Source organism: Zonotrichia leucophrys, chromosome Z (assembly GCF_028769735.1).
Source record: "Zonotrichia leucophrys gambelii isolate GWCS_2022_RI chromosome Z, RI_Zleu_2.0, whole genome shotgun sequence".
NCBI classification, from domain to species: Eukaryota; Metazoa; Chordata; class Aves; order Passeriformes; family Passerellidae; genus Zonotrichia; species Zonotrichia leucophrys.
The window spans coordinates 19,295,892-19,315,105 of NC_088200.1; positions in this window are offsets into that span (position 1 = coordinate 19,295,892).

Consider the following 19,214-nt stretch of genomic DNA (forward strand, 5'->3'; position numbering starts at 1 on the left):
AAATGCATGGTCTAATCTTCCATAAAATGATCCCCAAGTAATTTATTTGAACCAGAGCTGAATTTGTTCCAGGTCCCTTGCTTCATTATTTGTACATTTGATTTCATATTTTCATGTTATAAACTCCACATTTCTATATGTGCCATGGAGTCATTTGGAGAATGCCTTGTGCTTCCAGACAGGATCTTGTAGTCTTTAATACTCTCTACCTTTTGGGCTTTCTTCCACTGTAATATTAGTTGCTGTGCAGGAGCTGTGCCCTGGCTTCTGAAATAATTTACCGTTAATAGGGTAAAGTGCATAATAAATAAACCTCCATTATGTGCAATAACTAACTTTTGAGACTACCATTAAATCCTTTCAAAGCAGAGTGATTAGGTTTTCATTCTGCACATTTCTTCAGATTTTGATTTGAACTTAAATGTTTCTTTAGGCTTTTCTGCAGCTGTGCTCACTTTCTGCATAGTGATACTGATAGTCATTTAAATCCATCTTGTGCTATTGTAACCTGCTGCTAGCCCATTAGTTGCAGTTGGTGGGAGGAGAAGAAGACAAATTGTGTCACTATTTCTTATCACGGGACCACATAGTTTTTTGCTACTTTGACTCTGTGATGGATAGTTATCTTGAGAAGTGACAGGTGTGAGACTGGAAATTTAGAAGGAAACAATGCAGGAGCTCAGTAGCATTTTGTTATTGACACTTCGTAGAACACCAGAGTGTTAATCAATCTCTTGTGTTGTTTTTAACCCCCTATTCTTTTTGTCTTCAAGTTTTTCTCATCAGACTGACGCAGCAGGAAAAAGGTTCAAGTACATAACAAACATTTTTCCTTTGGACACAAATGGACACCAAATGTCAAATTCAATGAAAAGTTTCCTTTGACAACTTCTTTTAAACTTTTAGAAAATGGGTCAGGGATTGGGAAAAGTAGAGTTTGAATATCTGAAATTATTTACATCTAGACATCCTGTCTTAGAAACAGTCTTTTTTCAGTTTTATTGTCAGTAGGCTTTTTTATCACTATATTTCAACAATTAACTTGCTGTAGTCCATCTCTTATTATTTCTTTCTTAGATATAAGCTAAAGTGATGAAAAAAAAATAACCTGGAAGTTAAATGATCTCATTTACTTAGATCTGCTCAAAGCCCCATTGTTTAAGGAAATGAAGATCCAAGACAATATCTGCTGGTATTTTATACTAGATCTGGTTCTTTTATGGCCCTCAGAAAACTGAGTAATAGTACAAAAAGTCACTGTTTTCAAAAAGGTTAGAAGTGGTGTTCAATAGGTTTGGGAAGCACAGAAAAAATCACAGGAGTTTATGTGTGAGCTGAGGTTCGTGTTAATCTGGTAAAGCTAGAATTTAGTTCAAAGAGATATCAGTGAACATGAGAGTCCTGCTGTACTAGCATGAAATGAGAGGCTTGGGTACAAAGAGGTCACAGTTGAAATAAAAAAGAAGAGAAATGAGGAGGGAGGGTGCTATTGTTATTTACTTAAATGTGTAAAATTATATAAACAATGGTTACTGTGTTGGGGCCTCTAGGGAGTTTGAAGGAACTGAAGACCGACCTCCAAGACCATAAGCTCACATCTGAACTACAAGGCATTGGTAATTAATCTTAATTTTGGATATATCTGTTTGATTTACCTCTTTGTCTTGTCCTATCCTTATAAACCAAGTTTTTATGCAAATGTTCCTGATGATGGTAAAGGGAAACCTGATGATGGTAAAGGAATCACTTCCAGTAGTTCCACAATAAAGGACCAGCTTGCTTATACTAATGTACTTTATTTTGACAGAGTAAAAATTTGATGTATATTTGTTTAGTGAACTAAATAATGTGGTTTTTGCCACAAAACATAACAGAAAATAAGTAATCATTCATTTTAAGTAAGCTTGAGGGTTGAGTGCCCTGCTCATGGATTGTTCTAAAACATGCAGAAACATCCAGCAAAGCCTGCACACATGGATGCCCTAGAAATCATCCTGACTTGATTTCAGATGGGGTCAAGGAGCTATGTGGTAAATAGGATGTTCTATGCTACTCTTCAACTCTTGCACTGAGGCACAACAGGTTGGTGAGTTGATGTAAAGGCACATTTGTTCCCTAATTCAGATTTCCAAGGTCTAGCTAGAAGGAACAGACCCTGGGTACATCTTATCCTCATCTGCTTACTTATCTTCAAAAATTTACATCTGTTTTGTCACATACCTTCTGCATGGCTATGCTTTGCAAGGCAGAGTTATGGTGCACACCATATCAGCTTCTTCTGTCTGACAGACATTCACATAAGCTCCTTTCATCTCCACAGTGGGAAATGTTAGGGATGGCAAGTGAACACTACAGTTCTACAATATCTCTATCAAGTTTCCTCATTAGCTTGCTTTCATCACTTTCTCCTTCCCTTGTGAGTTGAAGTAGCTGTCAATGAAATCTCAGAGAGGTCTCACTGGATGTGAAGTTCCTGTCAGGCAGAGCTGCAGGAAAATTTATCATGTGATCTTGATTTTTGAGATTTGAGAAACGTGTTGCTGTCCATCCAAATCACATTCTGTGGGAACAGTAATCAATCAACAAAGGTACCATAGGAAATAAAGAATTCTTATGTGCAAGCTTAAAGTAGCTTTAAGCTACTTTAACTCCTCATACGACACTTGCTCTTTAGCAATACCAGCTGACCACCCAGTTCAGCACACCACTTGCCACTGATATCTGTTCCCATGTCACTATGGCTTTCCCAAGCAGAAAGGTAATTTGTGTGCTTTATAACTCCCACATGTCTGACATTGTTATTTCACAACCTTGTGCTCCTGCTCTTGCACCCCATGCCCCTAAACCTTGGCTCTTGAAGGCTTGTTTGCCTTCCACCTCCACAACAGCTGAAAGGCACAAATGCCCAACAGCAGCTGGGATTCTGAAGAAAAAACAGCAGTAAAATAACATACCTCTAAGATGAAGGGAGACACTGAAGGCTTGAGTGGAAAGTTTTTGTCATCCATGATGGACAGGATTTGATATTTTACAAATAATTACGTACTGTTTACAAAAAGAGGAAATATATCAGGAAAATTCTGTCACTAGGACTGATGATCTAGGTTTACATCTAGTGTAGTTGAAGACTTTCTGTAAAATACTGTAACATTGCAGCCCAGCTTCTTGAAGGTATTTTAAAACTGCTGAAATTCAGCTTTTTTCAGATAGAACAGACAAAAAAATCTTTTCACTGAGTATTGTTCAAAACAGAGCAAAGGATTGCATTAAAGCAGAAATTACCAGGCTGCATTATATAAATTAATCATTATACCTGAAATACTTCCAAGTGATACTCAGAAACTGCTTTGGGTTGTCTTTGTGCCACTTATTCACAGCCTGTAGCAAACAAAGGAAAGCCAGAGGACTCCAGCATTAATATGGCTTCCTTGTGCAAAGAGAATGAAATACTTAAATATCACTAAAGATCTAAACTTTACTATTCTATTTCTAAAATAAGGATTACGTTATAACATTTCTGCTGGTTACAATTATATAAATGTTTAGGGAAAAGGTGTGTTTGACAGTCTGCTCTGTTCAGTACATATTATGGTGGGCCTTGATTTTGAGAAGGTCTTGATGGCTACTGTAATACAAACAAACAATAATAATAGCTTAATAAAATCGAACTGAAAAGGAGAACAGAATGGCTTTTATGCTTAGAAAAAGATTAGGTCAATTGATCTAGATTTCAGAAAGCATGAGATAAGAAGACAAGTGTAACTTGTTATTGTGAAAAAGTATAAATCTGTTAGCCTTTGATTTAGTTTAGCACACTGTTAAGTACAAAAAGAGTCATAAGAACATAATATATCAGTGTAGTTGCTAATATTCTTTGGAAAAAGTGAGTAAGGAACAAAAAGAATAGGCATGAGAGAATTTTTATCTAATGCAATCCTTTGCTCAGTCTCGAGCAATGTTCCATCTAACAAAATTCTTTTCTCCCCCCTTAAGCAGAACAGGGATCAGGTGAAATAAAATAATTTACAGATGAATTATGAATATGTCCTGTCATGCATGCCCTCCTAACAGCATGTCTCTCTGACCTGTTGAAATACTTGTATCATTTGGGGAGACCTGAAAACTGCCTTGAACATTTTGGTCTACTGCCAAGAAAAACTATCAATGGCACATACTGTGCTGATATATACCACAAGAACAGATTTTTAACTGGGAACAAACATTAGGACAAGACCTTTCCATTCCCCTAGTGCATTAAGACAGACTGGGGTGCTGTGCTCTCTTCAGAACCTTCATGAAGAAGCCTCAAATCTATCTTAGTTATGCAGTTCTGTTAAACACATTATCAGGGTGCTTATAAGATTCAAAGTCACTAATCTCACAAGCCTCCCAAGAACGGTACCACGCTGTTCTTGCATTTTATGGATGGAGAATTAAGATGCAGGGAGTTCATGTGGATAGTCTGTAGGTGGCTGTAGGCAGTAGGATGTCCTGGCATGCCTGGAAGGGCAGGTGTGGAATGATTGGCTGTACTACATCATATTCTTTCTCCATAAAATATATAATACTTATACATAAATATGTACTTAACAAGAAGTACCAGCTTTGCTGCAGGGCTGGTCTTGACTGAGAACCAACCCATAACTGTCTCAGCATATTCACAGTAGACACACATTCCTCAAAGTAATTTCTGGACTACTTACTCATCCAATTAGGCGTGAGTTTTGAGAATGCACTTTTTTTCCATTGCACCTGTATGGAATAGTGGGTCATGAAAAAAACTTCATTTTCTTTGGCAGTCAAGCTAACACCATCAAAGAAGCTCAGGGAGAGGGAGCTCAAAGATGTCATTAAGAATTTCAGGCAGATCTTGCTTGAGCTGGGGAGGGTTGCTATCATTACATGTTGGTATACTCCAAAGGTCAGTTAGGTCAAATGCTCTGCTCAGCAGCCAGTAAATATATTACTTAATATCAGGGGAAATAGAAAAAAAAAAAAAAAAAGAAAAGAAAAAAACCCACCACAATTAAATTTTCAATAAAGAAAAAGGGAGTGACTGCAATATAGTCTGCAAGTGCCATGCAGGGGGACTGGGATAATTTACTATGATAGGATTAAATTACAGTTCTCTTACTTGGGGGAGGTTTAAATCTTCAACTTTAATATTTCTTTGCTGCATTAGCTGAATTTGCATTTGTCATTGGCTTGTACAATGAAATTTTCACAGGACTTGGTGTTTTGAGTCCTAATTTAGAATTTGGTCCAACTGCCTTTGAAGTCAACAAGAAGATTGCCACTAAATTCAGTGAGAAGTTGGATCAGGCTTTATAATTGCTACATCGTCTCATAATCTCTCAGCTGATAACAACCATTTAGAAGGGTAGTATAAAAACTGTGATACTGCTGGGATGAGTTCAGTGAGAAACAGAACCCCTCCACGTTTAATATAAGCTTAAAAATATAAACAGATTTTAGAATTATGTGTTCTCTTTGCACAGTAGTATCAGATGACGCTTCCCAAAATTTACTCAGAAGAATCTCTGTATTTTCTCTCTGATCTGCCTGGATCCTTGAATATCCTTTTGTATCTTTAACTTGAAATCAAAGAATGAAATTTCCCTCTCTCTGTCACAAAATAAACTATTTTCTGCAAATGGTTGCTTTTCCAGTGCTTTGCTAAAATGGCTGCTGGTAGGATTAGGTCTAGAATCATGGCAATTGCATATGCTAAACTTTTTCCCATTATATTTCACAGTTTGTATATGATCAGCTACACTGTGCTCTCTCTGTGCAAATGCTCAGATAGCTAGCATGAACAAATTGAGGGCAAATCCTTTCAAAATAAATTAAGGCTTTGCAATTGTTTTGTGAATAAGTATTTATTATTATTATAAACTAGAGGGTGAATGTTTTTGCTGGTATTGAGGGGTCCCCAGGACTCAGGCCAGGTTGGTGTTTTGGCTGGTCTGACAATGCAGGTTTAGATTCACCTAAATGGGAGGCATGTTGCTCACATGCAATCATGTTCCTTTGTGTCTTTCAAGTAAACTTGCAAATATCAGCCCAAAGAGGTCTTGAACCTGATTAAGGACAAAAGATATAGGAAGTGGTCTCAGAAGTGTCTAGGTGACTCCAATAATGATCATTTACCCATTGAACTTGAACATGAGAAAATGTTGCATGCCTGAAACTATGTTTTTTCCTTCCAATGAGTTTACTAAAATCCTTAAACACTTCATCTAGAACTGCTGTCTACTCATAATGTGAAAAACTTCCTCAAAAGTCACAATTTGTTCTTTGAGCCAGATGCAAATGAAATGACATTGATTATCAGTATAGCTCTTTTTCATGGGTGAGGAAAATGTTTGCAATCTTTCTTCCACAAAAGGTACTTGGCAGAAATGCATGTCAGACATTGGGTACCAGGAGAAGACCCAAAAATAACAAGTGTTGTAATGAAAAACCATTTTTATTGCCATCATAATTTGCCAGTTCTGCTGTTGTTATCTGTCTCAAAGCTGCAACACAAATTTGAAAAGATGGTTTTCATTTATTTTTGGGGGTTCTTTGTAGAACAGCAGGTGTTCAGGGTACAACCAAAAGCACTGATCTAGCTCCTTCATGATAATGTAATGATCTTCACCTTATTATTTTTTGCTTTTTTTCTTATTTTATTTTTCTTATGCTCTCCCATGTAACAGAATATATCCCATGCTGATGCTAAATACTGCCTGTATGTGTATGATCTTTGTATCCTATATTGGCTTCTCTTCTAGACTCTAGAGAAAGCTTCAGAACCCATACATAGAAAAAGACAGAATAATTCTCCCTATCATGCCACAGTAGCAATCTAATTTAATGAAATCTTGGAGCATAGGTGTCCTGGTTTAGGGCAAATTTGTTAAAGAATCTGCAAAGGAGGGCCCCTCCAGAAAGCGAAACCCACACGGCCCCTCCCCCCAACCGGTTCGGGAAAAAATTCCTCGGAGAGAGGTGGAAAGAACCTGTTTATTTGACTGGCCCAGCACCCCCCAGCACACAAAATGAACAATACCCGATGACACCGCTCTGAGAAAGATGACAAAATCAGAAAGTCTCTTTTGGGGGTGGTTGCTCTGTTCTCAGTCCCTCCGGTGCTGGGCAGCTGCTGCAGCCGAACCTTCGGTGTTCCCGGGTCCCAGTCCGGAGCAGGCTCGAGAAGGTCACAGAAACAGGAGAGGAGAAACAGTCCAGGAAGCAATGTGGACTGTTTAGCTAGAACTAGCTAATAAGCAGAGGCAGAAAGCAGAGCAGAAGCAAGAGCAGAAAAAGAGAGCAAGCAAAAGCAGCAAGCTGAAGCTGGAAGTGAAAAAACAGCCTTATGTACCGCTTTCCTCTGTGTCTCTGATAAGAGAAACCCAAACAAAACTTCCACTCTTCAGAGCCGGTCTTAAAGGCACAGAACAGATGAATGGGGATATACAAGCATCATAACGTCACCCCAGGACAATAGGCTAAACCAGAGAACCATTTCTGCCTTACTGATGTGGTTTACATGAGGCACGGAGCCTAAGGAGAGAATAACTTCCTTGTAATGTAGTGATCCATCCATTACTTTGTATATTGAATGAATCAATTGACTTGTTTATGACATGTCTTGTGTTTGGGGATCTGAAATTCTGATTCACTTCAAGTCCTTCCAATTACAATATATTCATTGGAAACAGAGGCTTTAATGTTCAACTTGAGAGTTTTATAAGCTATGCAATATTTTATTTGTGTATTTTTCTGGTGTTTACAGCCAAACCTTGATAGGAAATTTTTCAGAAGGCTATTTTATCTTACAGAAACCTAGAGGAATTCATATTCCCAAAACTTACTTTTTCATTTGCAGATTATACATTGTACTTTACCTTATTTTTTATGCTTTAAAAGTTTTATCTAGAAGGGAAATGAAGGTATAATATCAGTCACTGATGCTTAAAAATACGTACATAAAATTTTGGTCAATTTGAAGGAGTGTTGTTATTCGACAGTGTTTTATGTTGGGACTGCTTCTGACATTGTATAGCTAGGCTAGCTGTGGAAAGGCTGGACATTCTTAAAGCTCTTCTACTTGATTACTGCATTTTGAAGAAGTGAATCTCCTGAAATTTTCAAGAAGAGGACAGTTGAAGGAAATCAGTTAAACAAAACTGGGCAGTGCTGAACCAGATATGGGTGCACTGCTAGATATCAGACTTGTGACAATGATTCTCCTTTTATCTATAATATTCCCATAGAGAAACTCTAAAAATCAAATTAAGAACAAAAATATTCATACCAGACTAATAGCAATTGTGAAGAAAGATTCACTCAGACATTGATAGAAGAAAGGTTATTTCTAAATATCAGTCCCTGAAATCTATCCCCAGCCCACAAAAAACAAACTCTCAGACCCATAGGCATTAGAGACACCAATAATTATTAACACATCCACTCCTCACCACTGCAGGATAAAAATATAGTCAAATATAAATCCTTTAATGTGCACATCCTACAGAGTTCTGAGCCCTTTCTTTGGAATGTTTTCCTGAGGCCTGGCTGTGTCTTACTTTTTCTCAGGGATGAGCTCTTGTTTCTTGTTCTAATCCATCCAAAGGTACCTTGGATATGGGTCCTCAGCAGCCTGCAGCATCCCTTATCTTCTTCTTTGTCCCATATTACTGCATTCCATTGTTCTTCTGCAAGAGGTCTCTGAACACATTTTTCCTATATCTTGGTTTGCAAGGCAACTGTGAGCTATTACCTATCCCTGCTTCCTAATCACCTTATTCTTTTTCTTACCACTTAGATGCCTGTGTTTCAGATGATGGCTGCAGAGGGGGAATAGCGCTGAACCTCACAGCCCTGTGTTCAACAGAGAACACAGAACTCTTTATGACCCCTTCTTTAGTAAGCAATTAACTGCCAAAGCGTTGGATGGTTTTTCTGATCCATGAACACTATTGAATTCACCAATGTTTTCTAGTGATTGGTTGCACAACACTGAATCATATCACAGAACAGAACTGTAGAATCATCAAAGCTGGAAAGTCCTCCAAGATCATAAAGTCCAAAATTTAGCCAAATAGCACCATACCCACTAAATTGTATCACAACCTATCATGTCTACTAACTTCTGAATGCATCCAGGGAGGGTGAATCCACTGCTTCCATGGGGAGCATGTTCCAATGCTTATCCACTATTTCAGCGATGTTCAGATTGGATATTTCTCATGGATGAGGAACAAAACAGGAAACCTGATGTAAAGCAGAGATACTGCACTCCAGTCACCCACTTTCTTGGGCAGGTCTGACAAACTGGAGTGTCCTGGGTTGCTTATGACTGATTTCCTCAATGCCAGCCCACTTTGCATTCATATTGATTTTTACACTGAATCTTGGATCCAGCTTGGCTAGGAACATGAAGCTAACAAAATGGAGGCATGAATTTCTTATGGATTTGTCCAAAAACAATCAACAGAGCCATGGCCACATGGAGCACAAGTTTATTTTATAAATCCTCTTGCAGCTTCACTCTTTGTTGCTCTGAAACTGCATATAATCCCTGTGATTTGGGGTTTGGCAGCAAATGCATTGCACAGGATGATGATGGGTGTTAGCCTCTGTGTGTATTTCTAAGAATTTTCTTAGAATTAGAAGGTGATTTTGCTCAGACAAATTAAAAATCCTCTAGAAAGAAAAAGGTAATGCCTCTATCAACTCTTTTAGCAAACTACATGGTAAACGATTTTTTTCTTTGCATATTTCTTGTGTTTGACCACTAGAATTTGAAACTTCACTGTGTCAGTATGACTGAAGGCCAGAAGATCAAAAAATATTCCTAGTGCTGAAAAGGCAGAAAAAAAATGCTCTCTGACCTTTTCCGGCCATGCTGCAGAGACAAATTTGCTAAAGATCCTTAAGATCTGAGCCTTTCCTTAAGAACTGAACTCTAATATTCTTCTGTGTAGTTGTAATTGGCATAAACCTTTGTTCTGCCTGATGAGGATGGTGGTCAAAAGGAGTCATTAGTGTAACCACAACTTATTGGTCATAGATGACTGAGTTTGTTGCAGGAATTACTGGGAAACACTCCTCAACCTACATCATACCAAGGGCCACACTGTTTGACCATAATGGCCTATCCTGGTTCAACATCGGTGCTCCGACAGTACTTGGGCACTATAGGTAACAGCAGCCAAATTACTAAAGGCTAGCATAACATTCACTACAGAAGCAGAAATAGTTTTACCCTAAAACAGTACATATATCAAGGATATATATCTATAATCTATCTATCTGTCTATCTGATAAGCAGAACAAAAGGTTTACAGTTATTTTCACACTAAAAATTCTCTCTCCCTTTATAAAATGCTCTGAAACAAAGGCACAAGTATTTTAAGCGTCAAAGAGACTAATGAATAGGGGTGCCAGCACATTCACTTATAGATAGTACTGTCAGGAGTTGTTTTCTGGGCTAGGATACTGAACATAGTAGGAACCAGCAAAAAAAAAGAACACAGCAAAAATCCAAATCTGTTAATTGTTGAATCTATTAATCCATAGACCACTTTCTTCTGAATCACACTTACTTAGACATTCAGCTCATAAATTATTTATTGGTTGTGGTCAAATGATTGTTGGCACTTATGTAATTATCTTTTGTGTCAAAAGTTGCATAGTTTACAGAGACATCTCAATGTCAAATAGCAACTGCAGATCTATGAGTTCCTTTAATATATCAGAGAAGAAATGGCAGCTAATTGTGGAGTTATGTGTTTGCTCTTGAAAAGTAGCAAAGCTAAAAGGATTACTTCCAATTCAAGTTATTTTTGAAAGAGTACTTATTTTGCGCAAAGTCCTAGTAACTCGCATGGGTCCTTTGTTTTGGGCATTCAGGAATAGGAAAACAAGAAAAAAGAAGAAGCTTGCAAAAGTAATCTTTGTAACATTACAAACCCGTTAGAAGTTTTCAGTGAAAAGGAGGTCATAAGTTTGCCATGCTCTGTAATATTATAAATTATTTGGGTTGGACTCTAAATTTTCTACAGAAGGACTACAACAAGGCAGTCTTTAACATCCTCAAATGGGCCCCTTTTCCTTTGAGTCTGACCCTGAAAATTGAATAGACTTGGCATGAAGTACAAACAGGTGCTAATGGGCACCAGAGATATGGAGATGATGGAGGCTTCCAAAACTGCTGTTGGGATTTACTGTCTTACAGTAAATCAGCATACAAACTTACAGTACTCATAAGTTTGCATGCTCAATATATATACTCATATACTCATATATACTTATATACTATAAGTATATACAAACTTATAGTACTCCTTTGCCACTTCTAATCACCAGTTTGAGTGAATGTATGGATATTAAACGAGTTGATGCTTTTAAACACTTATTTCCAATTATGAATATATAAAAAGCATAAACTTTAGAGACTTAATTTCTAGTTTTCTTTCAAGTGAATGAGGAACTTTAATTTAGTTCAATGTGACAGATGTTGAGATCTTTGATGCATGTCTTAATTTCCCTTTTTTTTCTGAAAGGATGAAAGAGTAATAAAAAAGAGAGAATTTGCTGAAACTTGCTAGCAACATTGAATGAAGGTGATTAATTTCATACTCTAAATAATAACTATCAGACTAAGATAGACTCTTTCTCTCTTATAGAGACCTCATAGCATATAAAGAAGTTATAATTGAAAAGGAGGTAGAAATAAGACTCACTTTCATGGTATGGTAAATGGACACATAACGTTTAAACCACCACACACGGATAATAAACAGTAACAGCAAATTTCAGGTATAAGGCTTTTATTAAAATAGTGTTCAAATCCTCCACAAACTTTCACACTGCTGCAAGTCAAGCAGGAAGGACAGAACCTGACAAAAATTTGGGGAGTCCCCCAGCCTGAACCACAGCCTGATTCCAATTTTGGCTAGTTCATGGGATTCAGTGGGAATAAAACCCTAATTCTGCTGCCCTTTAAAAAAGTACTTACAGATGCCCATGAATTCTCAAAGAAAAGTGGCCTTGGAGCCAATATGTAAGCATAAAATGTAAACTAGAACAGAAATATTAGTCAGGTATATGAATTCCTATATGTGGAGAGGGAATATGCCTTTCTGCTTCAGATTTTATGGAGAATTTCCTAACTGCATCAGAGTTGACTCATAACATGATGTGCCATGGTAAGTAAAACACAGGTACCCCTTAAAAGAAGGCAGCTTGCTTGCTGCCACAGTATAATTTGTTGAGTTAGAAATCTAAGAGGCAAACTCTTCTTGCAGTTAGATGGTATTGTTTTTTAAAACTTTGTTTAACAAGATTTTGTAAGATTCTTGGTTAAAGAGCATGATTTCTCTGAAAAAGTTCAAGATCCATAGATATATATGTAATTTCTTGGAAACAATTCAACATCCTTTGAAAATACATTTAGTACCAAAATACATGTGCCATGTGTCCTTTTATGTATAATAGATTTAATATACTTTACACAAAATTGGGCAATTAATTTGGATACGTGTGCTGAGAAATACGTTTTTGTATGTATGGGAATGGATTAAGTAATGCAGTAATGAATGTTGCAGTTTAGTCAGACCTTTGTAATTAATTAGGAAGGCTCCCTTTTCTTCAGGGGAAAGAAAAGTTGTTTTATGAGTGTGTTTTAAACAGTTTGCAATGGTAAAACCACTCCTCAGAGTCTGTGTGAATACTGTGCTGCATCCAGCAATGGATTTGCTGTCAAAGGGGAATTTAAAGGAACATAAATTTTCTTTGCTGTCACTTGCTCTTAAGAGCAGAATGACTCATGCCACTGGCTTAACCAGTTTTATAAGTTTTCATGGGTGGAATGATTTGACAATTCACAAAATCACAGGTTCATAGAATAGGCAGAGTTGGAAGGGATCCAAAAGGCTGATTGAGTCCAACTTCTGGCCCTGCACAGCACCATTGCCAAGAGTCATATCATGTGCCTGAGAGAATTGACCAAATTCTGCTTGAACTCTGTCAGGTTTGGGGCTGTGACCACTGCCCTGGACAGCCTGTTCCAGTGCACAAATGTCCTATAGATGAAAAACCCTTTTCTAACTTCCAGCCTAATCTTCCCCTGAAGGCCATTCCCTTGGGTTCTGTCATTGATTGTCACAGAGAAAAGATCAGTGCCTACCCCTCCTCTTCCCCTCACAAGTAAGTTCCAGATTGTGATGACATCTCAGTCTCCTCCAGGCTGAACAGACCAAGTAACCTCAGCTGCTCCCTCATACAGTTTTCCCCTCAAGGCTCTTCACCATCATTGTCCTCCTTTGGACATTGTCTAAGAGCCTAATGTTTTTCCTATATTGCAGCGCCCAAAACTGCACACAATACTCAAGGTGAGGCTGCCTCAGTGCAGAGCAGAGCAGAACAATTTTCTTCACATCAACATGTACTTCCCTTATGTTTAGATAGACTGTTAACTAAGAGTGTCTAAAAGATTTGAGAAATATTTCTGTCTTCTCTTTTCTCCAACTGAAAATGTCATGAATTGAGTGAACAGAATCCAACAATGCTCCATTCCTGAAAGCTTCTTTCTAAAGGGAATTCTTGTATTTGCAGGGTTTCCAGATGAAGGAAGGAATGATGAATCTGACTCCATGTTCTTAGCAGGCTAATTTATTATTTTATGATAATATATTATATTAAAGAATACTAAACTAAACTATACTAAAGAATACAGAAAGGATACAGATAGAAGGCTAAAAGATGATAATGAAAAACTTGTGACTCTTTCCAGAGCCTCAACACAGCCTGGTCATGATTGGCCAATAAGTCAAGACACTCACACCAGAAACCAATGAAACAACCACCTGTTGGATAAACAATCTCCAAACACATTCCAAAGCAGCAAAACACAGGAGAAACAAATGACATATATTATTTTCCTTTTTCTCTGAGGCTTCTCATCTTCCTAGGAGAAGAATCCTGATGAAGGGGGTTTTTCAGAAAATATGACAGTGACAGGGAATCCCACTAACTTCTGAAAAAAAGGCATTTTAGGGGAGAACATGGAGAGAGCACAGCTGGAAAATGCCATGGTATCAGCTGAATTCTACTTTAGAGTTCCTTTTCACCAGTGACTGAACAGGGTATTCTGATTAGTGGAGCTAAATAAAATGATTCACCTAGGCCAAAGAGAAAGAAAATAGTTTCCTATGAAAAAAAAATCCCATATAATTAAAAAATTTCCTTTTTTTAGATCACGTTGCAGAAAATAAAGCTTCCTAATAAGAAGGAACAATGGGAAATACTAGTACAACAGAATAAACGTGGAGTCTGTTTGGATATAAAGAAGCCAAGGAAAGAAAGGTTAAATTTTTAGAATAGCCACCAAATACTCTGTTCTGTGGATTGTTTGAGAAAACAATCAGAATGACACCTGCACCATTCAATTGAAGTCACAGGAATTTTAAAAGTTAAAATGAAAAATATAATTTTAGAGTTTTCCAGATTTTTTTATTTTGAGGAAAGAAGTGGCTTGTCTTCTAGAATAGAAATAAAATTTTCAAAAAATGTGCAAAACTTTAACATGGGAAAAAAAATCTGTGCCCATAAGTACTTTCAAAACATTTTTCATGTTTGTCCAAATATCTTGGAAAGAAACCTAGAAGTGTTGCTCAGCTTCATTCTACACTGCTGTGCAAATGTTACCACCCGTTTTCATTTGGCATTTTCCCAACAAAAGACACATAATCCTCTGAACACATTTGACTGAAAATGGAGAGGAAGCTGTAGTTCAAAGCTAATTACATCTTGCTAGATCTTCTTTTCTCAGTTATTCATGTCTGCTAACACATGCTACTGCTTAGCAGTCCTCACTGTTCTCGGCCTTCAGCAGAGCCATCCACATCTCTTCCTGCTGTTAACTCACACCATAAAAATACACGCAAGAAGAAAACAGCAGTTAAAAAGTTAAGCTTTCTTTTTGCACAAATCAATCACTAATGGATGGCATGACTTGCAGCATAAAATATGTTTCTCATTCCAGCCTTTGAGATGAAAACTCTTTTTTTCAGAAACCTCCAGATTTAGGGGACTAGAGAGGTCAAATTAGATTAGAGAGGTCAAATTGATTAAAGGGTTTGTTAAAGTCTAGTTCAGACGAAATGTATACTTCCTCCAGATTGGTCCAGATTGGTTTAGGTGGTTGATCTGGTGGTCAGAATAACATAGCCCAGGAAGAAAACCATGTGTTTGTGGGTGATTGCATTTTTCTGCTGTAGTTTGAAAGTTGTATTGACTTACATTTCCAAAAACTAAACCAGCTTCTGAGTTTGGAATAATATGGTACCATTATATGTAATTCAGTTACAAACCACATCACAGTATCCATGTGGGGGAGGTAGGGAATACTGAGGATGATGTGGCCCACTTAAGAAGGGGGATCCTGGCAGAAAAGGCAGATTCACAGAAGACCTTCTTTGCTTCAGTGTTCATTAACAAGAATAGCCCTTAGGGTTCTTTCACCCCAAGACCAGGATAAAAGAGTGTTTGAAGGAAGTGTTGTTGCATTGGTCAACAGGATTGTGCTTGAGAACATCCAGGCAAACATGACATCCACAAGTCCATGGTCCCTGATGGGATGCATCCACAAGTGCTGATAGAGCTGATGGGTACCATAACCAGATCACTCAGGGTCCCTTTTGAAATCTCATGGTAGTTAGAAGAGGTGCCTGAGGACTGGAAGACAACAAATGCTATACTTGGCTTCAAAAAGGAGGGCCCAAGGGACTGCTGGAAGTCAGTCTCACCTCAATCCTTGCAACTCTTCATTTTGGAGGTCATCTTTGTGCACATGGATGACAAGAGGTGATCAGGAACAGGCAGCAAGGATTCACTAATGATAAATCTGTCTTGACCAACCTGAGTGCCTTCAACAATGAGAAAACTACCTGGATGGATGAATGGAGAGCAGTGGATATTTTCTGCCCTAACTTTTGTATGTCTTTCAACATTTTCACTCAGAACATCCATACAGCAAATTCAGGAAGTGTGGACTGGATGAGTGGACAGTCAGGTGAATTGAGCTGGATGGCAGATCCCAGAGGGCTGTGGAGCAGGTTCTAGTTGGAGGCCTGTTATTAATGGTGTCCCCCAGGGTTCAGTGCTGGGGCCACTATTTAACTTATTCATCAATGACTTGGAGGAAGTCATTGGAAGCAGGCAGGTCCCTCTTCAGCAAGTTAACTGGTGACACAAAGCTGAGGGGTGGCTGATATCCCAGAGAGTTGTGCAGCCCTTTGGAAGGATCTCAGCTGGTTGGAGAGATGGGCAGAGAGGAACAGTATGAAATTCAATGCAGGCAAATGTGCAGAGGAAGAATAACCCCATGCACAAACATGGGGTGGAGGCTGACCTGCAGGGAAGCAGAAGAACCTGGGGATTCTGGTTGTCTGTGGGCCAGTAGTGTGCCCTTGTGGCCAAGAAGGCCAAACAAATGCTGGAATGTACTAGGAGGAGCATTGCCAGCAGATCCAGAGAGGTGATCCTGCCTCCCTATTTAGCCCTGGTGAGGCCCCATTTGGGTTACTGTGAGCAGTTCTGGGCCCCTGAGTACAAAGAAACATAGAGCAGGTCTAAGGGAGGGCTGTGAGGATGACTGGGGGAGTGAAGAATCTCTCTTACGAGGAAAGACTGAGGGAGGTGGACCAGTTTCAAGAAGAAGCAACTGAGAGGGGACTTATCAATGTCTATAAGTTTCTGAAGGAAGGATGTCAAGAGGATGCATCCAGGCTCTGCTCAGTGGTTCCAAACAGTGACAATAGGCAGAAACTGATGCATATGAAGTTTCACATGAACATGAGGAAGAACTTCTTTACTGCACAGGTGATCACATACTGGAGCTGATTGCCCAGAGAGGGTGTGAGTCTACCTCAACGGAGATATTCCAGAACTATCTGGACACAAGTCTGTGGCACGAGCTGTAAAATGGCCCTGCTTGAGCAGGGAGGTTAGATCAGATGAGCTTCTGTGGTTCCATCCAACCTGACCCATTCTATGATTCTGTGACTCAGTGATTCAGTGACTGTGAACTTTCCTTGGTCTGTAATACCTCCAGTGCTCATGAATGGTTTATATTTAAGGCATCAGCTATGTTAAACTACTCACAACAGGGTGCGCGATACTGGCATACATCAACACGAGTACTCTTTACCAGTGCACATTTCCCTTGTGCTTTTCAGCTTTCTTTGGTACACCTGACTGCTGTTTACTGAGCAGGCACCATCATTCTCATGCCTGTTAATCACTTGATTTGAATATGTGAATGTTTGCGAGTAATCTATTTTCTTCATAATTAATTAAGTTGCAGACACTCAGTAATCATGCAGTAGAACTCCAAAACCTTCTGTAACAGTGCTGTATTGCCATGGCTTTGAGTTACATATCCATACCACTCTGGATGTCATGCTTATAAATTCACAGTATTTCTTCAGATTTTAGATTCTTTTCTTGTTTGTAAAACCTAAACATTTATGGAATCCCAAGTTAAATAAATACTCCTTAAACATTATGTTGTAATACATGTCAGGCAAAAATAGCTGATATTTGAATAGCACATCAAAGATGTATGCTTACAGGCACATGTTATTCATCAAATGATTATTTGATGAAGATAGTAAATTGAGGAAAGCTAACTATGAAATTAGAAGGCTGTAAGTTATTATATATATACCTACCCTTGTCTTTTTTCATATTTTAATGGGTTTGGGGCCAAGTCCTTGGTTAAGTAAGAGAAGATAGCAATGAATTTTAGCAAAGGTGCATTCATCTGCATATCAGACGAATTGGAAGAAAATGGTTTCATTCTTACAATTATTTTTTTCCATAAATCTCCATTTTCTTCTAATTCCTTTAGTCCACTGAGATACTACTTTAATTATTCTGCCCTTGGCCATTACTGATCCATTAAACAGTGCCTAACTAGCCTTGAGGATGATGAAAGTTTGTGACTTAAGTAGGATATACTGCAGCCTAATTCAAAAGTTAATGCTACTGAAGAGAAAGATTTCAGCTACCTTCAATGAAGATTGAATGGGGCACATGAGAGGAAATAAAAATTGACTTGAAAATCCTCACTGTGATCTTCACACTGTGCTATGCTTTCTAGGCTCCAGCTAAGCAATCGAATTGTAAGATCATAAGATCCCTGTGGGGTGAGGGAAGTTTTTGCAGTAGCCAGTCATCAACCTTTACCTTCTTATTTTAGAGGAAAAAGGTTCAGTGTGAGATCCTCTCAACTCACCAAGGGCAGCTGTGAGCAGCAAAATGGGCTTGGAGAGTAAATGCATTGCAACAAATGCACCAAAAACACCCTTTATCACATTCCTCACTGAGTCTATTTCATTAGGACTTACATTTTTGCAGCAAAATATTTTAAGCCAACTGTTTCTTGCACTGAACAGAAATTCACCTTTTGACCATGCACATTTATACTTGGTGGACCAAATCAGTCTTCCCATCACAGTGTCTTCTGGAAATAACACACTGAGAATAGGGTGGCCTAAAATACTGATAGTCCAGCAGCCTCAGTAGACTTTAACAGTAAATAGCTCACAAAATATTTTCTCTTGTTTAGTTATTTGCCACTTTAATTTGAACTCTGACCTCGAATGCAGCTTTCTGGTTTCTTTGCTGATACCTCTATTTCAGGAAAAGTTCAGAATATTTTAAACAAGAGAACTGGTTTTTATGTGGTAACTCTAATTTTTGTAAGGACTACATTTTCAGCTCCTTCTCAGAGTCCCATTAATGGCTTTTGTAAGGTTGATCTGGTGAAACATACTAAGAGCATTGTGTGTTTAAGATGCCTTTATTGTAAATGCATACATGTAACCTTCATTGGTTTAAAGAATTATTTTACCTTCCTGTGTCACAAAGCAGTTTGACTCAGTTTTCTCTGTGCTAGGTAGAAATGGTATTTTTCACTCTAGAGGAATAAAGAGAGAAAGCTGTAAGCAGTGAATGCTGGGAGATGAACATGTTTCTGAGTGCACATAGATGATGCCTTTTAACTGAAAAGGAAAGGATGAAAAGATACTTTTATTGAACCTTTTATTGAAGATAATAGCTCAGTCCTCCAAAAGTCAATGACGAGTAGAGTTTATAGCATTTCTATGTTAGTATAAGGATTCAGTTATGGAGTGTGCATTTGGATATCTGTGTAG